Below are 19,732 nucleotides of genomic sequence, written 5' to 3'. Positions count from 1 at the left end.
GGAAATTTGGGTTTTTTTTCCCAACCCTGATGGGGTTTTCTGAAGAACTGTTAGGGAACTAGAGAATTTTAATGGGGTGGCAGAAAAACCTTTTTAAAAAAAAGTTAGGGTTTTTGGAAACGTCGACACCGCTCTTTTTTAAATTTTTAAACCTTTTTAGTCCTTCCAGAATGGCTATTGCATGGTCCACTCAAGGTGAAGCATATGTGCCCAACCCTATGCGGTCTTCCCTCCCAGGGGTTATGGCAGGGGCCCAACTTTTCCCCATTTTAAAGAAAATGGGCACCAAGAGTATGTGAAAAGTGGGGAAAAACGGGTCTCGGAGATGCAACTGTCCGGGTCCATACTTTTACCACTAAAAAAAGGACTCTAAAGCTTCTTCAACAAAAAAGGTACATATTTGAAAAGGGATTTTGGGTAAAAAGGAGCAAGGAAAAAGTTTTTTTTAAGGAAAAGCAACATCCCGGGTCTTTGTGCACCCAGGTAGCCCCTTTGCTTGGGTTCTACCCTCCTCCTTCCCACCCCCTTCCCCTCCAAGCTTCGTAACCACCTCTGCCATTCCTTTAACCCCTCCCAATTGCTGCACTGCCTCTGTGAGTTGTTCCACCAAAAACGGAGTAGGGTAGGGGTCTTTGAGAACTCCTCCTCCCAAAAAGGTCTTGGAGCCACATTTAAGGCTCCAAGGCCTCAACGTGCAGCCCCACTCCCCATCACCCCACGGGGCCTCTGCTGCTGGGCAAATGCCCCTGAAGAAAAGCTCAGACACGCCCCTTTTGCCCACAAAGGATCCTAAACCTTGCAAAAGCCCAGTTGCCACATTCCCACGGGGCCTCTGCTGCTAGCAGAATGCCCCTGAAGAAAAGGCCAGATCCTTCTTTGCCGGGCAAAGAAATCCTAAACCTGCCCCCGGGGAACCCTGGGGAAACATTTCCAGGAAAACACCAAAAAAAAGGTACCCCCAGGATCCGGGAAAGGGGGGGGGGGACAGCCTAAGGTGGGGGGAAAACCTTGACCCCGGTGCTCCCAAAACCCCAAAAAAGAAATAATATAAAACTGGATCCCCTAACCCAAATGGAACTGTCAGGAATTCATAAAAATGGGAAGCACTCACATCTATAGCTTCTTTAATCTATTTTTGTTGTCTACAAAAGTTATGACCGGAAAAATTTCCTTTTCCCCTGGAGGATTCCAAGTTCAACCCTTATGGACCTTTGACGGGCCCTCAGGGGGGTGTAGCGTAATGGTACTCAATTTTTCCCTTTCGGCCATCCCTGCGAAACACTGCAGGTAAAGGCTGTGAAATAGGCTTGACCGCCCTTACACGTTGCCCATCTACCTTCCCCAATAATTAACATTAATGATTTAAAAAACTACTTACAGTTCCACATCCTTTCTCTTTTGGGAATTTCAAGGGTCGGCATCACCTCGGGGGACCTTTGTGCAATCCAAGGAAGGGCCTTGGACCCTTTTTCTTAAAAATAATCATTTTTTTACTGAAAAATGACCTCCCATTTCCAAAAGTCAACGGGGACTTCTCCAATAGCCTTCAATGGGGCCACCTGATTCGCATTTTGACTTCATTTGGGCAGTCAGGGACGCCCCTTTTTCCAAAATTTTGAGGTGAGGGTATTCCTCATGGAGTGCGAGATGCGACTTAAACTACACTAGACTTTTTAATAAACTGCAGTATTGCAAGGATCGTGAATGTTTCCAGTTTTTTCAAAATCTGTTAATCACTTCACATCCTTTCCCTTGCACAAACACCTTTCCCCAAAAGTAGCAGGCTTACCGCGCCTCCGTCCATGGGGGTCTGATGATCCCAAAAAGCTTCGACAAAAAAAGTTTCTTTAAAGCATTTAAAACGACGCCCCGCATTGAAACCTTTGATCATTAAAAAAAACCCCAAACCCAAAGGGCCAGCGTGTGCAAAAGGAGGCAGAGACTCGGGGAACAGTATTCTCCTCGATTACTCTGGGCCCCCCTTAGCAGGGGTAGGGACAATGGGGGTAAGTCGCTGGAAGACACACCCATGTCACACCTGCTCTGAGATGAGGGCATAATCATCACAGAAAAAAAGGTTTTGAAAGGGCTAGCTAAATCCAGGGCAGAATTTCCTCTGGAGATCTCACCTGCTCGTTCCCCCTTTTTGGGGCTGAACGGGAAACACCCCATGTCGTTCTTCAGTAGTTGCAGAATTCCTTAACTTGCCTTTTTGTGCAGGAGAGGCTCTGTTTTCACCGTAAGACTCCCCGGGGTGACATATTCCTACCAAATGATATCTCCCTACCAGAGACTCCCAAAGTTCCTTTAGACCTTTTTCAAGCTATAGGGAGGTACAGTGCCCCCACTGGAGAAAAGCTTTTCTTCCTGTTCCTAAACCTGGAAAAGATGTTTCCACCCCGGGAATTACAGCCCAAATTTCCCTCCCGCTGCATCTCAGCTATGGAAAAGGGAAAAATTTAGGTTAAAATGGTGCTAGAAAAAAAACTGTTGCCCCCCATCAAAAGGGCTTTAAAAAATTAAATCGACCACAGTCCTTTGAGGATGGAAACGCTATCAAATTCCTTCGCATGCGCGTCACATGATCTGTCTTCTTTGACCTTAAAAAGGCTAACATACATTTGGGAAGCATGGCATACTCATGAAGCTGTATGAAATTGGTTTAAGGGGAGCATTACCCCTTCATAAAAATTTCCTTGCGGGGAAGTTTAGAGTTCGGTAGGAACAGTTTTTTCTAAACCCGGAAGATCAGCTAGAAGGGGGCCCCAAAGGGGAGTCTTTAAATTTACCCTGTTTGCCTTGCTATAAAGGGCATCAAAAGGGTTGTTTCCCAAATGCGGTCTCTGTAATCTGTATGTGGTGACTTTCCTGTCTGCTCAGAAAACTTACGTGTGCAGAAAACATGCAGACTGCAAAAATCGGTTTTACATGGGCCATATCATGGGTTCAATTTTCTCCAGCAAGACCATGGCTTACATTTCCCAAAAGGAAAATTCATCCTTCCTCTATTTTCGCAAAACCCCCCGCATTTGTCCCAAGGGGGAAAAACTTGGGTCTAATTTTTGACTCGAGACTTACATGGGTGCCTCCATCAAACATTAAAGTGAAGGCTACAAAGTGCTTTTATTTTTTCGGTTTTTTTCACATTTTTCTTGGGGGGGCAGACCGCACAAAGCTTCTACGGCTTTTCCGGCGCTTTTTTCTAGAACTTGATTTGTATGTGAAGCTTATTCATCTGCAACCCCTGTTTCCGGGGTTTTTCTAATTTCATAATGACTTCAAAACTGTACTGGGCTTTCAGGGCTTCACCTGTGGTCCCTGTATCTGAGAGTGGAGAACCACCTCTTTTATTCACCGGACTACATGCTATTTACTACCGGGCCAAAAATTCCAGGATTCCCCCACATCCAATTGGTTTTCAACCCCCCTTAGGATAGCCATCCTATGGTAGGAAAAGGAAACTTGTGGGAAAGGGTTAAATTTAAATCTCCTAAGGTTTTGGGTGTTGGAATTCCCCCAATTCCCCCCTTTGGGCAAACAATCGAGCTTGATTTTGGGCGGGAAATTGGGAAAAGGGGGAGATCTGAAACAAGTCAGAGAGAATTTTTTTTCAGAAAATTTCTAGTACCAGGTCAGATCAAAATTATACAGTGGTTCAAAACTAAAAAAGGGGTAGGGTTTGCAGAGTTTAGCAAAGGAAGACTGCATCTGCAGTCTTTCTCTAGAAACCTCGATCTTCCTGCGGTTACATGCCATCCTTCGCAGTTTAAATGACTAAGATCTTACACCATTCTTTTTAATATTTAACTCTCGTTGCCTTGCAAATCACATCCCTATGAGGGATTTAAGATTGGCTTTCATTTATGTCAAACGTAAAAAGTAACTCTATTTGGGTGCCACACTGTTGGGACATTTGGGATGACGAGCTGATCAAGGCCAAGGCAGCTGCCCTCAGCCCTTTTTGCTCGTTTTTCCCCTCCCCCACCGACCTGAAACCTGCATAAGGGGTTTCTTCGTGATAGATGTAGGGACAAAGGAGGCTTACCTCTAGAAACAAAATGCGAGAATTAGAGATGCTTGCATTTTGGGGGACCCCATCCATCCCCAAACCGAAAATTTGTATTAAAAACTAAGAATCGGACCACGAGACTTATCTGACCCATGATGGCTAAAAATCAGCACTTTGTGAGGGGCCAAAACCATTAAGGTCCACTGTATGGAAAAAGGGCAACTTCTCAGACCAGACGTTTCTTTCCCCCCATTACCTGAAAACGTATTGGGGGGGGTTGTGACATAGAAGGCTTATTTGTTTTCCCTTGGGAGCTAAATTTTCAAAAAAATTTAAATTTTCAAAAATTTTTTGCAAAAACTTTTTTAACCTAAACATAATTTATGTTTGATTTTTTTAAAATATTTATTGAATTTGTAGACTTTATTGATAGTTTTTAAGTTTTAAATATTCTAAAATTTCTATCTAACAAAGGTGTTCGCCCCTAAAGACCTTTGCTGTTGACCGGGGACAAATTTTAAAAAATCATTCAATCAATCCTCCCCCTCGCCCCGCTATAAAAAATTTCCCAAACTGTGGGGGTAGTCGAACTTTTGCTCCTGACTGTAAATTTTCACTATCCTCTTGGTCCAATCACAGTCTTGGGGGTACGAATGGGGGGGGGGGCACTACCACATCAACTTTAAAACGTCACCACGTCTGATCATCGGGGCCCAAAACTTCCCCCCGGGCGTCCCTCGGCCTCCTCCACTTAGGGTTAATACATTTTTAGTCTTCTTTGCCCCACGAAAATTTTAAAGTTTAAAAAAAATTTCCACGATTTTTTCGAAAAAATTCGCTCCCAAGCAGTTTAGTCAAAATTTTTGTAATTTACATAAGATTGCTCGATTAGATATCACCCATACTTACCCCTGGTCTGTTACTCGTTTTTTAATTTTCTTTAAATATTGATTATGAAAAACTTTTTCTTATATAAAAGTTTTTATTTTTCACATTACCAAAAATTCTACTGCAAAATTTTTGACGAAAAGGGGAAAAACCAACAAGTCTTTTTAACTGAACTGACATTTGAGAAAAAATCCACATTGAGTGGGCCCGGGACATCCAAATTCTTTCATTTTTATTTGCAACTTTCTTACTGAAATTTCAAAAAAAGACTGGCAATTTTTTTGGAAAAAAAAAGTAGGATCCCATTAAAAAACGGATTATTTTACCTGTTTACTTGTTTGTTCGAACCCCCCTTACTGAGGCTTAAATATGTTCTTTATTTTCCAGCTGTTTTCATATCAATAACCTGAGATAAGATTTTAAAAAAAACTCAAGCATTTACCTTGAAGAAATTTCTCTCTAATATTAAAAGGGGATGTGTATGCCTATTGGGGAATATGTGTGTGTGTGTACACACACCACACCCACACCCACCACACACATATATATATTATATATATATAATTTTATATATATATATATGTAATTGTATATATAATGTATATTATATATGTATTTAATATATAAAATTATTTATATTATTATAAATTTTTATATTACAAATATATATACACATATAAATATATATACCCTATATATACTATATATATACATTATTTCATATATATATAATATAATATATATAAAATTATTTATTATATTATTTTATTGTTTTTGTGGTTTGTGTTTGTTATATAAATACTAATCATATTAACATATAAAATCATATAACATTACTATAACCCAACCCCCACTATATTATATATTAAAAATATTTTAATAATATTATAAAAATATATAATATATTATAACATTTACCTTGAATGAAGTGCTCTCTATATTTAAAGGGGATGTGTATACACTATCTAAAATTTTTGTGTGTAACACACCACAAACACACACACACACACACATAATTTTTTATATAATATATATATTATATATTTTTATATATATATATTTTTTATATATTATATTTTATATAATTATATACATATATACATATCTATTCATATATATATATTTTATATTTATCTTAAATACACACCACAACACCAAAATATATAATATATATTTTATATATATATATATAATATATATATATATATATTATATTTAATATATTATAATATTTTTACATTCTATATTATATATATATAATTAATATGTATAAAATATACTAATTTAAATTACATATATTGTTTAAAAATACATATAAAATAATATAATATTAATTTTAATTCATAAAATATATTTTATGTTTATATTATGTATATTTATTAAAAATATTATAATATATTTGTTATAAAATTTATGTATAATATGTATATAATACATAATATATACATATATTTTCTATAATTCATTATATACATTATATCAATAATATATATATATGTATTAAATTTTATACTGTTATTTTTTATATTAAAATGTATATATATGTATTTGTAATATTTTAAATTTATTTTGTTATATATGTATATTGTATATTATTAATATAACATATATTACATAATCATATATATATATATTAAATTTATTATTTATATTATATATTTTGTATGTTTATATTGTTTAATTTTATATTATATATAGTATATTTATATATATATTTATATGTATTATATGTATATATATATATATATATATATTATTATATATATATATATTATATTTGCCTTTGTAGCAGCATGCATGCATGCATGTGTGTGTGTGTGTGTGTTGTGTAATGTGTATGTGGAAAGAATGTCTTGTAAATCAAACCCCAATTTGCTAGCACATCGAAAGCTACTATTTATTATGTAGCAATATATGTGCACTTCATTATTTTGCGTGTGCAATATAAAACCTTTTTCATCATTCATTTTTTTTACTGAAAACCCCATGGCGGAACCCCCCGAGGCCTAGCCTGGGGTTTGAAGTATCCTCGCCCCCCAAACTCTCCATCTCCCCAAACCATGAAAAACCCCTTGTCCCAAGTAAATACAGCAATTTTTTCTCCGCCTCCGGCTGTACAGTGGTAAGTGTCGACTCCTCCGAGTGGGCGGCGGGTTTGCGCCCCGCCCAGCTGCGAGAAGTTGCAGTTGTCGCCCCGGAGGGTTTCTGCTGTGGGTGGGCACCACGGGGGTAAAAACTATTTTGCCCAGCAGCACCCTGACCACTTGCAAATCGCATTTCGACACAGGCCGGGGTCCCTCATGGCATTATATAATATTATAATATATTAAATTTTATATATAATATTTTATATTATATATAATATAAATATATATATAAAAATTTTTATATAAATTTTTGTGTGTGTGAGGTTCGTTTATAAAAAGACGAAGGGAACAGACGGGCAAGGTCAAAGAAACCCCAAGGAAACCAGAAGTTTTCTATAAGGCACAAAAATTTCCACAATCTCACATAACAAACCCGTACATCTATGGGGGAAAAGAGGATCCAGCGGGGGCGGGTCAATTGCAAGGAGACAAGGGGAAAGTCACGGGACAAATGCTGAAACTTTGCTAACTGAAAAAATAAGTAAGAGGTGAAATCGAAGGCGGGGGGGGGGGGTAAGTAAAATGGGGAATTAAGGATTGAGATTGAAAATAGGGGGGGGAAAACCCTTCTAGTAATTTTATTGCATTTTATTTCCTTTCTGCTGGGGTTTCGAGGGGGGGGGGGGGGGATTGTTTTATTTCTTTCTTTGCGAAAAGATACTGATGGTTCCGTTTTTGTGTTTAAATTTAAATAAAAGCCTCTTTTTTTTTGTTAAAAAAAATATATTATATTTTATTAAAAATATATATATATATTAAAATATATATTAAAGTTATATATATATATTTTTTTTAAAGCTTTTTTTCTATTTTTGCGTTTTATTTTTTTTAATTTTTTATTTTTTTTATGCATGTGTATACACACCCAATGCAGCTTCGCCAACGCGCTCTCTCATTGACGCTGTCTTACGGGAACGCTTCTCGGACGTAGCAAGCAAGACTGTGGGCGTTTAATGACGAGACGAAGGATGCGTGTGTGCATGCACGTTGTGTGTGTGTGCAATGATCTCTCTTCACTGACAGGCGTAGAAACATTGAGCACATTGCACGTTGTGTGTGTGTGCAATGAGCTCTGTCAGCAATGACTCTCTTTGTTTCTCTCTACATATCATGTGTGTACGCATGTGTATACCGCAACCAATGAGCTTCGCAACGAGCTCCTCATTGACCGCTTTCTTACGGACGCTCTCTGACGTAGCAAGCAAACCGTTCGGCGTGTAAGCGAGACGAAAGATGCGTGCATGCACGTTGTAGTGTGTGTGTGCAATGATCTCTCTCTCTCTAAGACAGGTCGTGTGAAAAACACTGTTGTGCATGAACGTTGTGTGGGCGTGTGCAATGAGCGCTGTGTTCATGACAATGAACTCTCTCTCTTCATCTATACATATAATGTGTGTTGCATGTTGTATACAAGAACAAGCAATTTCGCCAACGAGCTCTCTCATTGACGCGTCTTACGACGCTCTCGGGCGAATCAAGCAAGACCGTGGGCGTGTAAAGCGATGCGTATGTGTGCATGCACGTGTGTGTGTGTGTTGTGTGTGGGTGTGTGTGCAATGATCTCTCTCATGTGACAGGTCCTATGTAGCAATGTGTGCATGCACGTTGTGCGTGAATGTGCAATGAGCTCTGTCATACAATGAACTTTCTTCTCTCTCTCTCTCTCTCTCTCATATATGGGTGTATGCGGGTTGTATACACAACCAATGCAGCTCGCCAACGAGGCTCTCTCATACGCTTCTTACGACGCTCTTGGACGTTAGCAAGCAAGACCGATTGGGCGTGTAGTGTAAAAGCGAGACAAGATGCGTAGTGTGTATACACGTTGTATGTGTCGAAACAGTGTGCATGCACCGTTGTTTGTGGAGTGGAAAAGAGCTCTCGCCATGCAATGAAGTTCTTCTTTTCTCTTTATAAATAAATTGTGTATGTATGGTGTATTACAATCATGCAGCTTCGCCAACAAGCTTCTCTTTGGGGACGTTTTCTTACGACGCTTTCGGACTTTAGCAAGAAAGACGTTTTTGCGCGAAAAAGCAAGACAAGGATACCGCGTTTGATAAGCATGGCCTTCGTTGTAGCTTCTCGTGTGAAGCAGGCAAACAAACCGTTGTTTGTGTGTGTGTGTGTGTGTGCAAAGTTCCTCTCTTGGAGGGTCGTATGAAACAATATGTGCATGCACGTTGTATGTGTGTAGTGTGCAATGAGCTTTGTCATGCAATGACTCTCTTCTCTTTCTCTCTACATATCATATGTGTATGATGTATAAACAACCAATGCATCTTTCCCATCGAGCTCTTCATTGACGCTGTCTTACGACGCTTTCGGACGTAGCAAACAAGACCGTTTGGTCATGTAAACCCAAGACAAAGGATACGCGTTGTAAAAAGCCTGGGCCTGTTGTAGCTGTCGTGTGAAGCGGAAAAACCTCGTGTGTGTGTGTGTGTAGGCAATGAGCTCTGTCATGCAATGAACTCTCTTCTCTTTCTCTCTACATATCAACCAATGCAGCTTCGCCAACTGCTTGCTTGCTTGAGATTTGCGAAGTTCTGGCTTCGCCCGGGCCTTTCACTTATGGCCGGTCTGTGTCATTTTTTATGGCTGTCTCATTTGTTTGTCTGACACTGGGTGCTTACCGTGGCGGGGGGATTGCCAGCAGGGGCGCTCCTGTAGCCATGGTGTAAGCATCTCGCATAATCTCTTTACCAGCAACGACGGCTGTGTTTTTGTGGGCTTTGTTTGGGAAATTTGGGCGTTGTGCACGCAATTCTCCAAGTAATGTACAAGGGTGGCGTTGGGCTCGCCGCAATGCATGCAACACCTCTCTTCACGTTCTATGGTTTGTATGACCTGCCATGCACAGTGGTAACCTAGGCGCATTCTGTGCAGAATGACTTCGGTACCTCTGTTGTTTATTTCAGAGGAGTGCCAGTGGTTCATAGCCTGGGGCATTGAGTACCACTGGCCGAGGGGGAGGATCTCGTATCCTCTCTGTGAAGCTGCAGGAGGAAGGAGGTGGCCGTCACCGTACACTTCCTCCGAAGTAATTTTCGGCTCTGATGTATTATCATGGGATTAGGGGTTTACCCCTGCCAAAACTTCGGCTAATCTGTCAGCAAGCTCATTACCTCTGATCCCTACGTGGCTGGGAACCCAGTTTATGATAATTCTTCTACCCTGTGCAGAATCCTCTGTGCCAGTGTGAGGATGGTAGTCAAAGGAATTTGTTGTCAGTGGGTGAGTGCTGCTGAAGACAGTCGACGGCTCCTTTTGGAGTCTGTGTTGTATGACCACGTGTCCTTCCCCACGGACGCGTGGCTCAGTGCTCCCATGATAGCAACTGCCTCTCCCTGTAGCGAGGAGGGGTTGTCTGTTACCCTCATGGATTTTGTGGCATCCCTTGCTGCGAAGCCGGCGCCTGCAGTGTGGGTCAAGGGATCGACCGATCCATCCGTGTAATATGTTTCTCCACCGGAGGGGTGAAAGGCTGCAATGGAACCTCTGGTTTGCCTTTAGGCTAGGCATACAGCATTCATTCTTTTTGCTTGCCAGTCTCAGGGCCCAGAAACTCTATCGAGGTTTGTGCCCACGGCGGAGCTTCGACAAAGTCAGGGTGAGGCGTCTGACTATTTTATGTCTTAGGCTTGTGTTCCTGGGAGCCTGGATGACCTTTGATAAGAATTGTGCTGCATTAGGTCAATTCGTGAGGCCAAGGGGAGAAGGTTTTATCCACAAGGAGGTTGAGGACCTTCACCCACCTTGGGGCACCCAGAATGACCCTGGCGGCTTCGTTTTGGACTGTCTCCAGTTGGTCTTTATGTTTTCTCTTAATGCCAATCAGAGCGAGGGAGGCATAGTCTACAAATGGGCCTGGCAGCCTGTACCCTAGAATGATTTAGTACACTCTGTGTCTGGCCCCTATGCGTTTTCCACTCATTGCCCCTCATGGGCAGACAGTCTTGATTTTTTTCGGTCAACCAGGTACTGGACCTCCCTTTTGGAAGGAGAGGGTCCCCGGGCTATCCTTACCCAAGGTAGAGGTAGTCCTGAACCCACTCCAAGTCTATTCCCTGGATTTTCAGACTTGTGCCTTGAACTCTCTGTCTCAGAGCCATGCTTTGGATTTGGCTGCAGAGATCTTTAGTCCTGTCCTGCACACTCCTCTGATACCAGGTCCAGACAAGCTGGCTTTGTTTAGGCAGTATGGTCCCCGTGGAGATGATAGCAAGATCGTCTGCATAGGAGATGATCTTGCACCCCACTGGGAGGTTTATGTTTAGGATACAGGACATAATGTATTAAAAAGGCTGGACTGAGAACCCCACCCTGTGGCGTTCCATTCTCTAGTGGCATGTGCTGTGAAAAGGTGACCTTGGAATTGACTCTGGCTGTTCTATTCTTAAGTAGTCACCTATCCAAAGCCAGGAGTTTCCCTCTGTTTCCCTTTTTGGGGTTTCAGGCTCCCTTAAAATTGAAGGGGGGCCCTTCCCCAATTAAAAAACCCCTTCCCCAGGTAAAGGGGAATATTAAAATTTTGTGCCCGGGGCTTATTGTCCTAAAGAGCGGGGGCAAATGCTTTGGGCTGGGGCTAAATCCCCCTGGTGAAACCCGGGGAAAGGTTTTTCGTGGGGGGGGGGCCCCCTTTTTTCCATCGGGGGCCGGGGTTTCAGTGCCACCCTTTCCCCGGCAGTCGGGGCCAGGGCAGCTGGGGAGAGAAGATGGGGGGGTTTATTTCCCCCGGGGCTCCTTTTAAATTTTGGGGAGGGGAATATGGTAGCCCTTTTTCCCAAAAAACTTGGGGTAGAGTGGAATTTTTCCCGGGCCCTTGTTGATGATTTGGGGAAATTTTAAAAAGCTCACCTACTGGTCCAGGGGGGAAAATTTGATGGGGTACGAGTTTCCCGTCAGGGGCCCGGGGTTGGGGTTTAAAAAGGGCCCTTTTATCGTCTCTTGGGCCCCCTCGGGAGGGGGAAGTTTAAAATCGGATTTAAATGGGGTTTTCGGCTGTCCTTTCTCTGATTTTGAGAAAGGGGTCGGGTTGGTTGTGGGCCCTTTTTTCTTTTTTTCCCCTTTAGTTGGGGCGGGGGCAGGCTGTTGTACCGTTCTCGCGGGGAAACCCTTGCCCCCGTCTGTTGGCCTCTAAAGGGGGGGGGTGGGTTGGGGAAAGCATCTGGGGGCTGAGGGGAGGGTGGCTCCCCTTGACCCTTTTTTGGCCTAGCTCTGAGAGGGGGGGGATGGTGTCGAAGGACCCCCACCTTTCCCCAACCACTTTTCTGCCTGATCTGTTGGCGGGTTTTTCCCTTTTGGCATCCCGGGACTTCTCCCTTAAAGGGGCAGGGGGGGCGGGCACATTTTTTACCCTGTGGGACCCCCCTGATTCCGGGGGTTCATTGAAGTACCGGGGCTTTCCTTGGGGACCCCCTGGGCCCCAGGCCGATTTTTTTGGGTAGGGGGTCAGGGAGGCTCCCTCTTTAAAATGGCTTTTTAAAGTTTTTGGGTTTGTACCCCTTTTCCCACTTTTTCGCTTTTGTTGGGTTCATGCTTCTAGAAAAGGGGGCCAAAGGCGTTCGGGAACGCCTTTCCCAGTTGGCCTTGTCGGTTTTCCATCTTGGATTCGGGGCTTTGGTTTTTTGGGGGGGGCCAAACTACCCTTGAGGGTGGTTATAGGGGCCCTTTAAAAGGGGTTCCCTATGAGGGTTCTAAATCACAGGGACACCCCAAAATTCCCCTCCACCAGGAGTCGCAGGGGCCGGGTGGGGTTTGGGGGGGAACCCCTCCTCTCACATGGGGTTGGGGTTTCCTTTTTTTGTTGAGGAGAGCGTTTCCCTGGGGGGGGAATGCCCCAAAAGCCTTTGGGCTAGGGTGTTTGCCCCCCCCAAATTCCGGTGCCCTGCAGGCGCCGGGGATGGGGTGGTGGAAATTAAAGGGGTCTCCCCCTATGATCCTCGGTCGTGTTTTTGGGGGGAAGCCCCAATCCCTGGGCTGATTTTTCAAAAAGCTTACTACAGTGGGGGCCGGGCCCTGTACAATTGTACAATTTAAAAGGGTTTCCCCCGGCCATTTTGAATCTCGACGGCAAAAGATTCAACATCTTCTCCAATTTGGGGTTTGCATGGGTTTAATTGCGGAGCGGGGAAATTTGTGGGCTTTGACCGGGGTCATCAGGCCTCTTTTGCCATGGGGAAACTTTGGCAGCGCGAAAGGAGGGTGATCCCCGGGAAAAAAGCGAAAAAAGCTCCGCGGGAAAAGGGTTTTCCTGGAGCTTTGGACGATGTCAAGGCCCCTTTGGGAGCGCACAAAATTGCTTTGGAGGATTGGCACCCCTTTTGGGGGAAAAACCACAAAATTTTCCCACGGGCAAATACTTAATTTTGCGTCCCCATGATGTTACTAATGATAGTTACTTTCAGGGGGCCCCTCTTTTCTTTCTGGGTTTTTACAGTGGGGAGGGGGGACAACCCCCAAGGGGGTGAGATCCTCCCCTGTTGGGGGTCCCCCTTTCGGCGGCCCGGGGTTATCCCCGGGGGGCCCCCACGGGAAGGGGGGGGAGGCCTTTTGGGGTGCTCGGGGCCTTAAACTTTTTTTTCTTGCTTTTTCCCCAAGGGGAGCTCTCTCATTAAACGTTGTCTTAGGGGGACGCCTCGGGACGTAGAAAAGAAAAACCGTTGGGCGGGGAAAGTGAAAACTTTTGTGTGGGGGTTTTTATGCGTGTGGTGTGGGTGGGTGGGTGGGGCCCGAGCTCTGCCATGCAATAACCTCTCTTCTCTCTTCTCTTCTCTCTCCTTTTAATTTAACCCATTTTTGGTAGCAATTTTTGGTATAACAAACCCCCCAAGCAGTTTCGCGAACGAGCTTCTTATTGGGGCGGGGTTTTACGACGGTTCTCGGGAATAGCAAGCAATATGTTTTAAACCCCACGGTTTGGGGGTGTGTGTGGGTGTGGGTTTGGGGTTAATTGCATTTTGGGTGTTTGTCTTTTATGTGTGTGGGGTTGAAAATGATTTTCTCTCTTGACAGGTTGTATGAAAAGGAAAAATGGGTGCAGGGGCCGTTTTTGTGAGGTCAAAAAGCTGAGGAAATTTAGAGAAAAATGTCTACTAAAATCCATGCCGCGAGATGTTTTTTCACCAAAATTTCTTTTTTACTCGCCTGCCAAATTTTTCTGAAATTTTTGGGGGGAAGCCAATTTCCCTTTTACCCCACGCTTTGTGGGTTTTTGGGGCAGCCACAAAGAATTTTCTTTAAACCCCCAAATTCTGGGGGAAAGAGGGAAATCGTGTATATTGGTTAAAAGGTTTTTTATCCAAAAGTTTATTATAATAATTTTTTTTTTATTTAATTATTTTTTTTTGGGGGGGTCTTTCCTTTTTTGGGGTTTTTTTCTTTCGGGATGAAATCCCCCAATTTAAAAACCTTTGACAAATCTGAGATGGGGAGATAAAATTTTAATTTTGATCCTGAAATTTTATTATGTTTTCCCCCCCTATTATACCAAGTGCTTTTCTTGATTTTCTGTTTAAATATTTTACTTTTTGGGCCAAAATTTAATTTATTTGATTTTTGGGCTCGTTTTGGGTTCCAAAGGATTTTTTTCCAATCTAGGGAAGGGTTAAAAAAACAAATTTTTTTTCCCCAGTGTTATTCGGGATTGTTTTTTTTTAGTTATTACCTTTAAGGTCGTGCGGGGGAAAATTTAATAAAAAAATTTTTAAAATTTTAAAAAAAAAAAAATTTGTTTTCCCTTTAAAAATATCATTTTGTTAGTTAGAATTTAAAAAAACTTTGGGGGGAAAATTTGGGGTTAACCCCTTTTTAAAATTTTAAACAATTTAAGCAAAAATAAAAAAAAACAAAAAAAACAAAAATCAGTCGGCCCAAAAGGGAAATTAAATCAATTTTTAAAAATTTATATTTTAATATTTTTAATAAAATATATATTATATATTTTAAAATTATTAAAATTTATTATATTTTAATTAATTGTATGTTAAAAAAAAAAAAGGGTTTTTCCTTAAAACATTTTTTCCCCAGTAAAAATTTTAAAAAATATTTAATTAAATAAACAGGAATTTTATTGGGTTTTGAATCCATATGCATTTCACGGTTTATCCCAGAAAGGTGGAAAAAAAGGTGCAGTATAGAATGGGATTTGTGGGAATTAGGCATACCAAACAAAAAACAGGGGGAAAAAAAACCCACTCAGGGGAAAGAAAATGATATTATTATCGGGAATGAGGATCACGGAAACCCCCAATTTTAAATGTGGAAAAATTTAAGGGTTATATTTTTAAACCCAAAATTTTTACTTTACATATATTAAAAAATAAAACAGAATTTTAAAAAAGGGTTTTTTTCCCTTTACCTTTGTTTTTTGAAGTTACGGTAGAGGAAAACATTAAGGATTTTTATTGCTGATCACCCCTTTTTCGGTAAAAGGGGAAAAACCAGGGTTAAGATCGCCCTTTCAGCTAGATGTTAACCGGGAACCTGAAAAACATAAAATAATATGTTATTTTAAACATTTTATATTTATAAAATTTTTTATATATTTTTATATGGGAATTATTTATATATATATAATAAATTTTTATATAAAAGATATATATAATATATCAAATATAATAATAAAATTATATATAATTTTATATATATTATTTATATTTTAATAAAATCCGGGGACCTGAAAAAAATATTTTAAGGGAATTTTACTATATAATATATATTTTATTTTAAAATTTTATTATATATAAAATTTTTATAAAAATATATATATAATATATTATATTTTAAATATATATAAAAAAAAAATATTATATTTTATTTATATATTAAAATTTTATATATATATATATATATTTTGTATTTTATATAAAATAAAAAAAAAAAATATGAAAAAAAAGAAAATATTATTCTTTTTCCCCTTCCCAAATTTCTTTTCCCAAAAAAAAAAAATAAAAATAAAAATTTTTTATTAGAAATGTTTAAATAAAAATATTGCCCCTTCATCCTGATCTTTACTTTTTTTTTCTTGGTTATGATAAAGGGATTATTTATAATCGATACATTTTTACAATGCATTAGATAGCTTTTAGGGATTGGGGAAACCTCTTGTCATATATAATAAAGGGAAAAAACCCAATTTTTAAAAATATCTGATTTAAAACTAAAAAGGGGACAGTTTGAGGGCCATTTTCAATAAAGACTCACAAAACAGTAGGGCCCAAAAGGGTGAAGTTCGGTAAGTTTTTTAAAGGGGGCTTCATGATAGCACACAAAAAAACGTATTAGTTGCTGTGCCCAACCCCTCTCAACCTCCATGGTGAAATTTTTATTTTTTCCAGGTTGAGGAGTCTCTAATTTAGGAATATTTTAAGATTTTTCCCCCAAATTTCCCCTATACAAAAAAAATTTTTACTTTAAAGGTGCCCAGCTTTAAAACTCTTTTAAAAAGGGGGAATTTGCTGAAAAAGTTTTTTTGGCGGGCCAGTGAGGTCCCTCGCTTTAAACTAGTTTCCCCAAAAAAAACCGATCACCTGGAGGGTGTGGGCCGGGGTCGGGAAAAAAGACGAAATCCAAATAACATTGGTTTTTCCATCTTGAAACCGTAAGAGTTTTTCCCGTGTTTTTGGCAAATATTTGGGAAAAGGGGTTTTTGGGTGATCTTTTGAAAATTTTTGCGATCTGCAATACCTTTTTTTTTTGGGAGAGTGTTGTAAAAATTTTAAAATACCCTAAAGGGGGCCCCTTTCATTTCAAAACTCTGATGGCCGGGAAAAGTTTACTATTTTTCAAAAAGCTGGTGTCTTTTTCTAGTGATTTTTTCATGTGTTATTGTGTATAAAACCAAATATTTCCGAATGGGTTTTCGCCATAGGTCGGGGACTTTTCTAGTCCAGGGGCCCTGTTTTTTTTCGGCATTTGTTGAAAGGGTTGTTAAAAACAGTTTCCTTTGTGATATTTTTGCTTAAGGGGGCCTTAAGTCCTTAAATTTTTCTTCAGGTTTTACATTAAATCCGGCCAATAAATATTTTTTTTAAGTTAAAAAAGCACTTTGACAAAAGGTTTTGGGGACCCCTGCCCCAAAAGTCGCCAATTCTGTCCCCACTACCCTAAAATTGCTTCCATCTTTAAACTAGATGAAATTCCTTTTTTTGGAATGAACGGTAACGTGACCTATGACCCATTTAAAGGGGGGGGGACCCCGTTATACTCGGGAAATGGGTTTAAAAAAAAATTTTGGGGGGGGAACTCCCTGCCGCGCGGGGGAAACCCCCACCCGGGGGGACTTGGTCCAAAAGTTCCTTTAAAGGGGGAACCCTTCCCCAAAATCTTCTCATGAAAAATAAATTCCATTTACCCGATTTTCACAAAAAAGATCTAGAAAACCCAAAAATTTTAAAAAAAAGCAGTCATACATCTATCACAAACCCGAGTAAAATCTAGGTGAAAAAAACTATTTTTTCCGCATAAGATCACTTCCCAACAGGGGTTGGACATGTGGAAAAATAAAAGTTGTATCTTAACCAAATGTTACTATTATAAATATGAAAATCAAACAGAGTATAATAAAGATTTTTGCCTTACCTTTCTTAGTGGAACATGATAGGGTTTTGGGAGGGGTTCCTGCTGATCAATTTTTGGTTAAAATATAAATCGTCTTCTCCCGATACTTTCCAGATCTGTAAATAAATAAATAAATAATAAATAATAATTAAAAAAAAAAAAAAAAAAAAAAAAAAATAATATATATATATATATATATATATATATTATATATTATATTATAATTAAAGATTTGGCTTTAGACCTAATTTTTCGTCATCTGCCCGCCACGATGTCAAGATGATGGTCTGATTGCGAATCACACAAATTATAAAAAAAAAAATTTTTGACCCATTCGGCGTACGGGCGTTAATATATATATATATATATATATTATATAAAATAATATATTATTATTATTATATATATTATATAATATATACACCAGGCCTGAAATACAGAAAAGAAACCCTTACGTAAAATAAGATGTATTATCAGGAGTAAAACGTACCCATGTGGCATGTGAATAATAAAGTTATATCTTAACGAAATTTACTATAAATATAAAATCCCAAAAAGAGTATATAAAGATTTTTTGCTTTTCCCTTACCCAGTGAGTCACGTAGATGGAATTGAAAAAGGTATGGAGGATTTTGCTGCTTACTCTCTTGGGAAAGGTTGAATATCGTCTTTGATCATAACTATCCAGATCTGTAAATATATTTGACACGACCAAATTTCAATTCGCCCCCCGTCTTTAAGTTTTTTCCATCATCACTACATGAAATTCCTTCATAATGGACATGATGTAACATGGACCTATCACCCAGGAAGGAACTTTTTACATGGTAGGTACAAAGTAATAGAAAAATGAGAAAGTTTTTTGAACATCCTTCCCGGCGCTTTTTCTTCTAAATTAAGCATGGGGCCCTTGTCATTGATAGTTTCTTCGGGTTTAGAACTTTTTCCATAACTTTCTCAGGGAATGTGGGATTTTTTTGATCTTTTACATTCTTTTAAAATAGCACATTACCAATGTGATCCTTCCGCCCCTTTTACAAAAAATTCACACGGTTTAAAAACCATCTATTACAAAATTAGGATCCATTTATCAAAATTCGAGCCCGTTTTGGAGAGAGAAAAATTTTAAAAGAACATGGGGAAAATAATTTAAAATTCCTTTTTGGGACTTAAAGGGCACGTTTTCTGAATGTTTTAGTAGCCGCTCCCCCGTTTTCCCTTTATCAAAGAGAGGGCATGAAGGCCCGGTCTTTTGTTTGAGCTTTTATTCCCGGGATAAAGGGGTGTGACCTTGCAAAAATGATCCCAAACAAAAAAATCCCAAATAAGACTATATACACCCCCCTCAGAAAAAAATTTATAAAACCGATTTTCGAATAAAATCGGTCATGAAAATTTTTTAATGGGGGAAGGTAAATCAAACCCCTTAAAAAAAAAAATATAAAAATTTGGATAAAAATTTAATAAATAAAATAATAAAAATAAAAATTCCCCGTATTGTGATCCGTCAAAAATCTTTTTTAAAACCCCCAATTATGTCTTGGACAAGAAAACAAATAGGTGGTTTTTATATGTCTTTAGGAGTCTGCACTAACGTGTCACATAAATTTATACGTGCCCCCCCCCCCCCCTAAAAAAAAAAAAAAAATATAATAAAAATAATAATAAAAAAAATAAAAAAATAAAAAAATAAACCAAAAAAAAAAAATAATTTTTAAAGAGGGGGGTATTTCGCATATGTGCAAAAACCCGAATTAACCCGGGTTACTTTACTGTTTAACGAATTTCACAGGGTTAAAGAAAAAACTCCCCTGAAAAAATTTTTAAAACAAAAAAAAAATAAAATGGAATCGATCATCCAAACTCTCGGGTTGGGGGTTGCGTGTGCTTTTGCCACCAAAACCCCAGAATCTAATTTTCAAAACGATCTGATATTTTATATTATTAATTTGGGTTTTTGGGCACCCCTCAAAATCTCTATTTCCCTAAAAGCGCTCTTTTCACAGCAGGGGAACCGACAACGGGTTTTAGCTACGCCCAAAAACGTTTTGATTCGAGGGAGCGCCTTAAATAAATTGGGAAAAATTTCGAGTAGCTCGTCTTTTTACCTCAGTTTCTCCGGTTT

Source organism: Penaeus monodon, chromosome 44 (genome assembly GCF_015228065.2).
Source record: "Penaeus monodon isolate SGIC_2016 chromosome 44, NSTDA_Pmon_1, whole genome shotgun sequence".
Lineage (NCBI taxonomy): Eukaryota > Metazoa > Arthropoda > Malacostraca > Decapoda > Penaeidae > Penaeus > Penaeus monodon.
This window is presented reverse-complemented; position numbering follows the sequence as displayed.